This window comes from Ranitomeya imitator, chromosome 5, assembly GCF_032444005.1.
Source record: "Ranitomeya imitator isolate aRanImi1 chromosome 5, aRanImi1.pri, whole genome shotgun sequence".
Classification (NCBI taxonomy): domain Eukaryota; kingdom Metazoa; phylum Chordata; class Amphibia; order Anura; family Dendrobatidae; genus Ranitomeya; species Ranitomeya imitator.
Window position 1 is genome coordinate 169881853 of NC_091286.1, and position 11326 is coordinate 169893178.

Below are 11326 nucleotides of genomic sequence, written 5' to 3' on the forward strand. Positions count from 1 at the left end.
TGCAGTCCTCTACTGAACAGGTCAGGTGTCAAAAAACTCATTAGTTATGACACCTGACCTGTTGAGTAGAGAACTGCCTTGTATAACCACCATTTTCTCTTCTTTATACATAATCTATTACACACAAATTGAGGGGACAATGGTGGTCACACGTTACATATCTATGCTCATCTGCACAGGTGTCAGAAATAGTGAATTCATGAGCCTGTATATGTTTATCATGAACTCATTATTTCTGACACCTGACTTGATGAGTATAGATAGTGTGACAGTGATTGTCTCTTCAGTTTGTGTCCAATGGATACAGGAGAAGAGAATCATGACGCAATGACGTCAACAAGCTTACCAATAAAGCAACATGGCTGCCATTACTAGCAGTATGTGGCCAGTGTTTTGTAAGCCAAAACAAGGAGTGGAACAATTAGAGGTAAATTATGATATTAACATAATAACTAGCACCTCTGCCTTTATCACCCACTCCTGGTTTTGGATTACAAAAACTGATATTAAATACAGATCAAATACTGCCAGTTTTAGGACAACCTTGGTTTGGAGAGGAAAAACATAGGAGAGACGGTCAACACAACCAAAACTAAAGTTTATTAATGAGAAATATTATTATCATTGTAGAAAATTACTGGTACAGATGTAATTACAACATGACTTTTAAACAACATTGTCCTGCCATGACACACGTCCAATATCTGAATCAAAAAAGGCAGCAAATTGGTCCCGCATGTGACCAACGGCTGCAGTTGACCGCAGCGGGTGATGCTGGAAATCGGGCAGTGGGTGTGCAACAGGTTCATCCAGTTCAATGTTGGGTTGCTCCTTAACCATTATATAATTGTGCAGAACCACACAGGCTTTGACCACCTCGTCGACTGTTTCCACTTTTAGATTTATGGCTGATGCAAGAATGCGCCATTTAGCGACCAGAATGCCAAAGGTACACTCTACTGTTCTTCGGGCCCTGGTCAGTCTGTAGTTAAAGATCCTTCTAGTGTGGTTCAAGTCCCGACTGGAATATGGCTTCAGTAGGTTTTTACACATCTGGAAGGCCTCATCCCCAACCATAACAAATGGCATCGGTGGTCCTTAAGTGTTGGGGAGAGGTTGTGGCGGTGGAAAATTGAAATTGTTGCCATACACACGGCGGCCCATATCCGAGTTCTTGAAAGTCTGGGAATCGTTGCCACGGCCAAAAGCTCCAATGTCCACAGCGATGAAGCGACTGTTCGCATCGGCTATTGCCATGAGCACTACAGAAAAATATTTTTTATAATTGAAGTACTGCGATCTTGTCCTGGCTGGTTTGATAATGTGAATGTGCTTTCCATCCACCGCTCCTAAACAGTTGGGGAAATCACACACATTCCAGAATTTTTCCGCAATTTCAAGCCACATGCCCAAGGTGGGTAGGGGTCCCGGACAGGGTGGATATTCCAAGCCGGTATTGGAAGTGGAGGAATGATAAACTCTCTCCGGTGGCCAGAAATCTGGAAGAAAAACAAACACAAAAAAAACATTACAATCTATTCTTTTTATGGTGTGGTTACGATAAAAAAAGAAAGGAAAATACACAAAAAATACATGTCAGAAAACACTAAATTTGGACTGTCATTGGTTTAGATTTTGATCGTACCTTAATGTAACCAGCAGACGTTCCTCGGGTGGAATCGCTCTACGGAGCTGGGTGTCCTGTCGCCGTATGGACACGAGAAAGCAAATCCCGGAACGAGTCTTGCGACATTCGTGTGTATTCCTGGAATTTCTCCGGGTTGGCATTAAGCTCGGCATAGAGCGTGTGATAGGCTCCACGGCTCTCACCTAGTTCGATAATGGGGTGCCTCCAAAAACGCCTACGTTGTCTCCTTCTCCATCTTTCGTGATTTCTGTGTTGCTCCCAAGCAAAAGCACAGGCAAGAAACAGCTTGAAGCTGAAATCCAGGTTGAAATAAAAGCTCTCCATGCGAAGATCCATCATGACATAGGATACAGTAGCAAACTGTTAAAATTTCAGTAGCCCGAGGGTCTATATATAGAGATCCCATCATACACGCCCTCTGTAGTCCCATTGGCGGTGTCTGGTTATCTTGATTTTTCTCTTGTGAAATTTCTCATCATGCGCATCAAAAATGCAAACGCAGGAAAAAACGCATGTAAACGTATGCGTCTAAAAAATGCTGCGTTTGTATGCGTTTATATGTGTTTTTTCCACCACTTGCGGATGCGTTTTAAATGCTGCGGATTTAAACGCAAATCTGAAACTAGCCTTAGGTGCTGCAAGGTAGGTATATTGTTTTGATTTTCAAAAATATTGGAAACATTGGCAATTGTTAAAGAAATTTGTGGTTTTTGTCTTAAAAGTAAAATCGTATTATATAATGTTCAGATATCAATTTTAATCGGCGCGTTAACTTTTAGGTAAATGCTGCGTGTTGTAACGAGTCATGGCTGATAAGAAGAAAAAACTTTCGGGGTTTCAGAACCGTAAAAGAAAAGCTGAGGAGGAGAAATCACTTTCAAAAATCAAAGGGTCATTTTTAAAATATCTAAGCAATAGAAATGAAGACACGGAATTCCAAACGTTGGAACAACAGGCTTCTGTTGCCTCTGAAATATCGAATGTGGAAATAGAATTTGTTTCTCATGCTGAAAATAGTGAACTACAACCATCAATATCTGGTGGTAGATCTGATCAAAGTACCAGTACTGACATGGAGGCTGGTACATCTATAGAAATACTATGCAAAGACTATACGGACGATCCCGCTACGTGGACCGTAATCAATGATGACTTACGCCTACATGTAGTAAAACTCGGCCCCACACAAGTTAAAGATTTTGATTTTCCTTTGGACACTAATCGTAGAAAATTCTCTTGTGTTCACTATAATTGTCGTCTTGTCAATGGTGAAAGTCTTGAACGCAATTGGCTAACGTATTCTATTCAGAAAAATTCAGTTTTTTGTTTTTGCTGCACGTTGTTTCCAGACTCATCACTTCAACTAGGAATCATCAAACACTCAGCCTTAGGCACTGCTGGTGTAAATGACTGGAAAAACATCTGCTATTTTAGCCAGCCACGAAAAAAGCAAAGATCACATGATTAGCTTTCAAAAATGGAAGGAACTTGAAAATAGACTTAAGATGAACAAGACCATTGACGAAGAACACTTATGCAAAACTTAAGAGCAAGAAAAATACTGGCATCAAATTTTAGAAAGGTTGATAGCTCTAGTGAGGGTACTAGGTACGCAAAACTTAGCGTTCCGTGGATCAAATGATGCATTGTTTGCATCTAATAATGGGAACTTTTTGAAATTTGTGGAGTATTTGGCTATGTTCGATCCCGTCATGTGTGAGCACATTCGGAAAATCCGGGACAGAGATTCATGCACATTATTTGGGAAAAACAATACAGAATGAGATTACTGCTAAGTAATGGTATTCAGGAAAAGATTCTTGACGATGTCAAAACTGCAAAATACTTTTCTGTAGTGCTGGATTGTACTTCAGACGTGTCTCATGTTGAACAAATGACTATCATTGTTCGGTTTGTTTCCAAATCAGAAGACAAAAAGTTTGAAATTAAAGAGCACTTCTTCGGATTCATTCCTGTTTCTGATACAACTGTAGGTGGTTTGATAGCCGCTGTCTTGAGCAAATTTGAAGAACTGTCGCTCTCTGTGGACAACTTACGAGGGCAAGGCTACGACATGGGAGCAACATGAAGGGAAAAAACATTGGACTACAAAGACGAACTTTGGACATAAACCCACGTGCATGCTTTGTGCCTTGCACCTCCCATTCTCTAAACTTAGTCGTCAACGATGCTGCTAAATGTTTTGGAGCGACAACTTTTTTCCTGTTAGTTCAAAATCTCTACGTATTTTTCTCTTCGTCTCTTCGTCAACTCAGCGTTGGGAAGTAATTGTGCGTCATTTGCCATCTCTGACTCTAAAACCTCTAAGCAAAACAAGGTGGGAAAGTAGAATTGATGCTCTGGCCCCCCTCCGTTACCAATTGAGCGAAGTCTATGATGCCCTAATGGACATAGCAGAAAATATTATTCTCAAAGGAAACTCTGGAAATGTCTCCCGGCTAGAAGCTCAAGGTCTTGCTAAACAAGTTGGAACCTTTTCTTAGATTATTATTATTTTGTTACATCTGTTCTAGTATGGTTCAACATTTTGTACGAAATCAATTTGACAAGTAAGTTACTTCAGTCACAAGAATTCAATTTAGCTGCTGCTTCTCAACACCTTGACAAAACGAAGAAATATCTGCAATTATTAAGAAGCGATGAAGAGTTTGAGAAGCTGTTAGTTGATGCGAGGGAAATCGCAGAAGAGCTTGGCATACCAGCTAATTTTGAGTCAAGTTCTGCGCCAAAACGTTTAAAGAAAAACACCAGACAGTTCTCTTATGAAGGGAAAGATGAGCCCATAAGAGATGAGAAACAGAGTTTCAAAATTAACTTTCACGTTGCGATCTTAGATACTGCTATAGATTCAGTTGATGAGCGGTTCACTCAGCTGAAAGAAATGGAATTGAAATTTGGATTTTTGTACCACATCCGTTCACTTGAGGGAAAACCAAGCAAATTTGTTCTGGATAAGTGTAAAGCTCTGGAAAAGTCTCTTACACACAATGAAGTAAAAGACATCGATGCCATAGAGCTATGTGGTGAACTGCAGGCAATGTCAAGACGTGTTCCAGAATATTCATCACCAAAAGACGTTCTTGAACTTCTGCTTAAATCTGACTTGAAAGAAAGTGTCCCCAACCTGGTGGTGGCTCTAAGAATTCTTTTGACTCTGCCTGTGTCCGTGGCCTCAGGAGAGAGAAGCTTCTCAAAACTAAAGCTAATTAAAACATATTTAAGGGCAAATATGATACAAGAGAGGTTGGTTGGGTTGGCAACAATTTCGATAGAATCTGAAGTTGTTAAACAAATTAATCTCAGTGACTTAGTGTCATCCTTTTAACAAAAAAAAGGAAAGGAAACAAAAATTTTAATTACCTATGGTCGTTTTTGTTTTGTTATTGATTACTTTGTATATATTTGTCCTATACAACTTCTCAGAAGATTAAAGAGTTAGAAGAGAGTTAATTAATCATTGTTGTTGTGGTTTATTTTGCTCCTAAATTTATATCCCAAGTTTTCATCTACTGCCAAGAATAGTAGGGGCGCAACAAAATAGTTTCGCCTAGGGCGCCGTAATCTCTCGGGCTGGCCCTGATTGGGGGTTAATGCAGTTTTCTCCCCCGGTGGCCGCTGGTGTTATTGCATTGCATTGCTGCTGGGTCAGCTGATGTTTGTGACCACTCCCACCATCCTTTATAAGGTCACCTGGTGCATCAGCTGACTGTTGGTTATACAGGTCCTTTCAGGAGACCAACCTCGCAGTAGCAGCTCCCTGGTGTCAGCCAAGTCTGGTGTTTGGAGCTCAGTTGCTGTACTATCTTTGTTGTGGAGTCTGCAGCGGTGTGCACAAGCTAAGTTTTGAGTTTTGTTATTTTGTAGTTTGTGCATTCACCTTTTAGTATCGTGTTCCCCTCACTCTTATATTGTTTATTTGCTTTGTGGTGCTGTTTACACTCTTCACCCCCTGGGGTGGGGGTTGGGGGTTTAGTACAGGGTTTAACAGGAGACAGGGACAGGTCGGTGACTTGGGCCTCCCTACCTTCAAGGGTACCCCCACGTTAAGGAAAGACAGGGCTTCCCCTAGCCTGAGGGGCAGTTCAGGGGCCCAGATTCCTAATCTCCTGTCTTCCTATTTTTGTCTCGTGACATTAAAACCAATCATTCTGTTTTTTCTGGTGAGCCATGGCCCAGATGCAGGCCTTTGCCCAATTGCTGCAGACTCTCACCGAAGAGTGTAAGGTGCTGCGTGGTGAGGTGGTGCAGCAGCTGCAGCAATTGTTGGGGTTTTGGGCCTCGGCTCAGGTACAGGCTCAACCTGAACCCAAGATATCTCTTCCAGACAGGTTCTCTGGAGGAAGAGATACATTTTTGGTTTTTAAGGAGGCCTGCAAGTTGTACTTCAGGCTCCGCCCTCGTTCATCAGGGAGTGAGGTACAATGGGTGGGTATCATCATTTCCCTTCTTAAGGGTGATCCCCAATCCTGGGCCTTCTCCCTGCCAACCAGTTCACCATCCCTACGGTCGGTGGATGAGTTTTTTATGACTCTGGTGTATGGTGATCCAGATGGTGTCTCCCTGGAGGAATCCCAACTCCGTAAGATCAAGCAGGGGGGTCGGCCGGCTGAGGAGTACTGTTCAGAGTTCAAGAGGTGGGCCACTGACACACAGTGGAATGACCCTGCCCTTAGGAGCTATTTTGTGCAGGGTCTGTCCCCTAGGTTGCAAGATACTCTGGTGCAGTACGCAGCCCCCAGGTCGTTGGAGGCCGCCATGTTCCTTGCCATCCGGGTGGATAGACGCTTGAGGGAGAGGCATACACCAAATGTGCCCCCTATAGACCTTGCTAGGGAGGAGGACTGTTGTGAATTCCGCTCTTGGGCTCCCTCCGGTGGTTGTAAGTGGCACTTTTGTGAGTTCTGCTCTTGGGCTCCCTCCGGTGGTTTTAAGTGGAATGGCTGCTCCTTGGATTTAGCAGTCTGCAGCTGCTTCCACTGATTGTCTTTTCTGCTCGGCTATTTATGCCTGGCTCTTTCCTTCAGCCAGTTCCACTTGTCAATGGTTCCTGGTTGGATTCACATCTCTGCTTGGATTTCCCTGATATCCTGACCAGTTCAGCAAAAATAAGTCCGTGCTTTGCTCTTTTCTGTCCACATGTTGTGGACTTAATTGTTCTGTACTTTCTATGTTTTTGTCCAGCTTGTCAGTATGGATTTATTCAGTTAAGCTGGAAGCTCTGGGAAGCAGATTTACCCTCCACACCTTTAGTCAGGTGTGGAGATTTTTGTAAACTCTGTGTGGATTTTTCTAGTTTTTTAATACTGACCGCACAGTATTCTGTCCTGTTCTATCTATCTAGCTAGACTGGCCTCCTTTGCTACATCCTGGTTTCATTCTACGTATGCATTTCCCTCTCCACTCACAGTCATTATTTGTGGGGGGCTGTCTATCCTTTGGGGATTTTCTCTGAGGCAAGATAGCTTTCCTGTTTCTATCTTTAGGGGTAGTTAGTTCTCCGGCTGTGATGAGGTGTCTAGGGAGTGACAGGAACATCCCACAGCTACTGCTAGTGTTGTGTTAAGCTTAGGAACTGCGGTCAGTACAGGTACCACCTCCTTCAGAGCTCGTCCCATGTTGCTCCTAAACCACCAGTTCATAACAGAGGACACACCTGGGCAGGCGGACGAACCCATGCTGGTGGGAGGAGTTGGTTCCCACACTGGGTTGCCTGTGGTTTGCCATGGAGTGGGGGCATGTTTCTACTGTGGGCAGACCGGTCATTTTATCAATGTCTGCCCAGCGCGTGCCAAAGTACCTGCACCATCTAAAGAGCCGCGTCCCCCTGGTCGTGTGGAGGGAGGCGACCAGGGTGTGTATATTTCCTCCATTTTTTCGTCTCAGTGTACCTTACCTGCTGAGGTGGTTATTGGTGGGGTAACTGAGAATATTCCGTTGCTTGTGTACAGTGGAGCAGGAGTCAATTTGGTGGATGCTCATTTTGTCCAGACCCATGGCCTGATGAGTAGGACGCTATCGAAACCCTTAAGCATCCAGGCCATTGACTCTGCTCTGCTCAGCCAGGGGAGCATTACACAAGTCGTAGACAATATACATCTGCGTATAGGGGCTTGTCATGAAGAGTTGTTATCATGTTAAGTCTTGGAGGGCATACCAACTCCCATGGTTTTAGGACTCCCTTGGTTGAAAAGACATAACCCGGTCATATACTGCTGCCCGGGAGCTACGATCTCTGCCGTTCTTCTAAAACCTACCCCTTCCCCTTCAGTGGGGGCAGCAGAGGTGCTGCCAGGGACTAGGGGCAAGACTTTACCCTCACTACAGGTTAACCCGGTGGGTCAGAGACCTCTTAGGAGGAGGGGTCAGATGAGGGTGGTGGTTCCCTCGGAGCATTGTGGGGGTGTGAGTGCAGTCAGGGCCGGCGTCAGCACCCGGCACAGCGGGCAAATGCCGGGGCCCTGGGGAGAGAGGGGGGCCCACTCATGCTGTCATAGATACAGCTGGGAGAGCAGAGCAGGAGATAACATGCTCTCTCCGCCTACAAAGTCACTGCTGGCTGCGTTCTCTTAACCCCTATGTGCCAGCTCTGACAAAAGCATATTATCACTCAGTGAGTGAAGCCAGGCAGGCACACATAGGGGTTAAGAGAAGGCAGCCAGCTGTGACATTGTTTGTGGGGGGAGAGAGCACTTTCTCTGCTCTGCTCTCCGCCCCTGGCTGGCTGCCGTGCTGCTGAAGTTATGAGGCAGATTCAGGAGGAGCTCCTAGTCCTACCAGTGCATGAGTGAGTGGCGCTGCTATATACTATGTGGGCTGCGCTGCTATATACTACGTGGGCTGCTATATGCTACGTGGGCTGCTATATACTACATGGGCTGCTATATACTACGTGGGCAGTGTTATATACTACATGGCTGTGTTTATATGCGATCATGAATCGGGGTATGTGTTAAAGGGGGGGCCCACTGAGACTCTTTCGCCCGGGGCCCTCAAAAACCTGGAGCCGGCCCTGAGTGCAGTGACACAGGGGGACGCCTCTGTTGTCAATTCCTCAAATCCTCAAAGAATTCTCCATCCTGTGGCAAACGTTTGCATGGAAATAAACGTTCAGGTCCGGACCTGTGTGTGAATGAGTACGTATTGTGTTCCCCTCACTCTAAAGGCCCCGTCACACATAGCGACGCTGCAGCGATACCGACAACGATCCGGATCGCTGCAGCGTCGCTGTTTGATCGCTGGAGAGCTGTCACACAGACAGCTCTCCAGCGACCAACGATCCCGAGGTCCCCGGTAACCAGGGTAAACATCGGGTAACTAAGCGCAGGGCCGCGCTTAGTAACCCGATGTTTACCCTGGTTACCATCGTTAAAGTAAAAAAAAACAAACGCTACATACTTACCTACCGCTGTCTGTCCCCGGCGCTCTGCTTCTCTGGTCTGGCTGTGAGCACAGCGGCCGGAAAGCAGAGCTGTGACGTGACCGCTCTGCTTTCCGGCTGCCCGGCGCTCACAGCCAGAGCAGAGAAGCAGAGTGCCGGGGACAGACAGCGGTAGGTAAGTATGTAGCGTTTGTTTTTTTTTACTTTAACGATGGTAACCAGGGTAAACATCGGGTTACTAAGCGCGGCCCTGCGCTTAGTTACCCGATGTTTACCCTGGTTACCAGCGAAGACATCGCTGAATCGGCGTCACACAGCGGGACCTCAACGATCAAAAAATGGCCCAGGCCATTCCGACACGACCAGCGATCTGACAGCAGGGGCCTGATCGCTGGTACGTGTCACACATAGCGAGATCGCTACTGAGATCGCTGTTGCGTCACAAAACTTGTGACTCAGCAGCGATCTCGCTAGCGATCTCGCTATGTGTGACGGGGCCTTTATATTGTTTATTTGCTTTGTGGTGCTGTTTACACTGTTCACCCCCTGGGGTGGGGGTTGGGGGTTTAATACAGGGTTTAACAGGAGACAGGGACAGGTCGGTGACTTGGGCCTCCCTACCTTCAAGGGTACCCCCACGTTAAGGAAAGACACGGCTTCCCCTAGCCTAAGGGGCAGTTCAGGGGCCCAGATTCCTAATCTTCTGTCTTCCTATTTTTATCTCGTGACAACTGCAGTGCGCAGGTGCTGGGCCTCTCTGACCTTTCCTGGTGCCTGCGCACTGCCGTACTTTGCTCTGCCTTTAACAGGGCAGACAAAGTACGACTGCGCCGGAGCCGCAGCGTAAATACAAGAAGAGGACGTCATTGTAAGAAGATGGGAGGCCCCGGACCGCAAAGCACAACGGACCGGACCGCAGCGGGACCGCCCCTGGGTGAGTATAATATAACCTCTTTTTCTCATCTTTCAGGTTATATCGGGGGCTTATCTACAGCCTTACAGAATGCTGTATATAAGCCCCTGATGCCCGTGGGCTTAGCTCATCTTCGATTTTGGGGGTGACAGGTTCAAACTGTTTTTTCACACTTGGACCACCAGAGCTCAATATTGTTCCATGCTATATTTTCATACGTTTTGTGGCTGAACATTACTTTTCTTTTCCACACCATATCCATGAATTGCCACTGTGCATTTTATTGTTGGAATTTATTTACTCTCATTATGCTTGGGATTTTCTCCCATTTTACTGTTTTTAACGCATTTTCAAATAAAGATTGTTATATTTTATTATTTTGGGTTTCCATCACTTCCTATCTTTTGGGTGTACATCTTAAAATCCCCATGACCACAAATAAACAATTGTCGAAATAATGAACACCACCGCCTGACAACTCACATTGCAGCAGTCAGTGCAAAAAAAATGAAAAGGGCTTAAAAATAACACGGCAGTGAAAATCCAGTGGAAGACATTTATCAAATAAAAATTGTTTTCAAATTGAAATCCCAATGAATTAAAACCGCAAGGTTTAATAGGTAGGAGCCTAAAAGCTGGTATAACTTCAGCCTTTGCCAATAAGGCTCTCCTGCCAAATTGCTTCAAGATTAATTCTACCTCACCAAAAGACCCATATTTAACTGAGGCCAGTGATTTTTCAGTTTTTTGTTCAAGGATGCTTCTGCCAGAAAAGTAAGAAGCTATATTAATCTACAAACACGAGCCTCGCTTTTCAGCATGACACCCAGAGGCAAAATTCTGAATCTAGAAAATTGTGGCGTATTGAAAGGAGTTGCAAACTTACAAAACTTTAATTCCTTTGTCACTTTTTTTGTGACTACACTTTGTAGTGCAGTGACAGCACACTTACGCAGTGAAGAGGCAGTGACCCACAAAGTTCAAACACAAAGTCTCTTTAAAGGGACTCTGTCACCTAAATTTGGAGGGAACAATCTTCAGCCATAGGGGTGGGGTTTTCGGGTGTTTGATTCACCCTTTCCTTACCCGCCGGCTGCATGCTGGCTGCAATATTGGAATTGAAGTTCATTCTCTGTCCTCCGTAGTACATGCCAAATTCAGGTGACAGAGTCCCTTTAATGTGTTATCATCACAACATTAAAGTTCTTTACACACAAGTGCATCTCATTAGTGTTTAGTTCACACCAGTTCATAGCACTACATAGTACACGGCTTCAAATCACAGTGTCATGATCCAGACCAGGTTTTGAGCCCTGTTTTCCCATTTTCCCGGTCTGGTCATGTCGAGAGTTAACCTTTCTCAGCC

At 45.1% G+C, this 11326-nt stretch overlaps 1 pseudogene; it reads left to right on the plus strand.

Annotated features, from left to right (window-relative positions):
• The first annotated feature begins 2453 nt into the window (after positions 1–2453).
• LOC138637704 (zinc finger MYM-type protein 1-like) lies at positions 2454–4994 on the plus strand (annotated as a pseudogene).
• The last annotated feature ends 6332 nt before the right edge of the window (positions 4995–11326 follow it).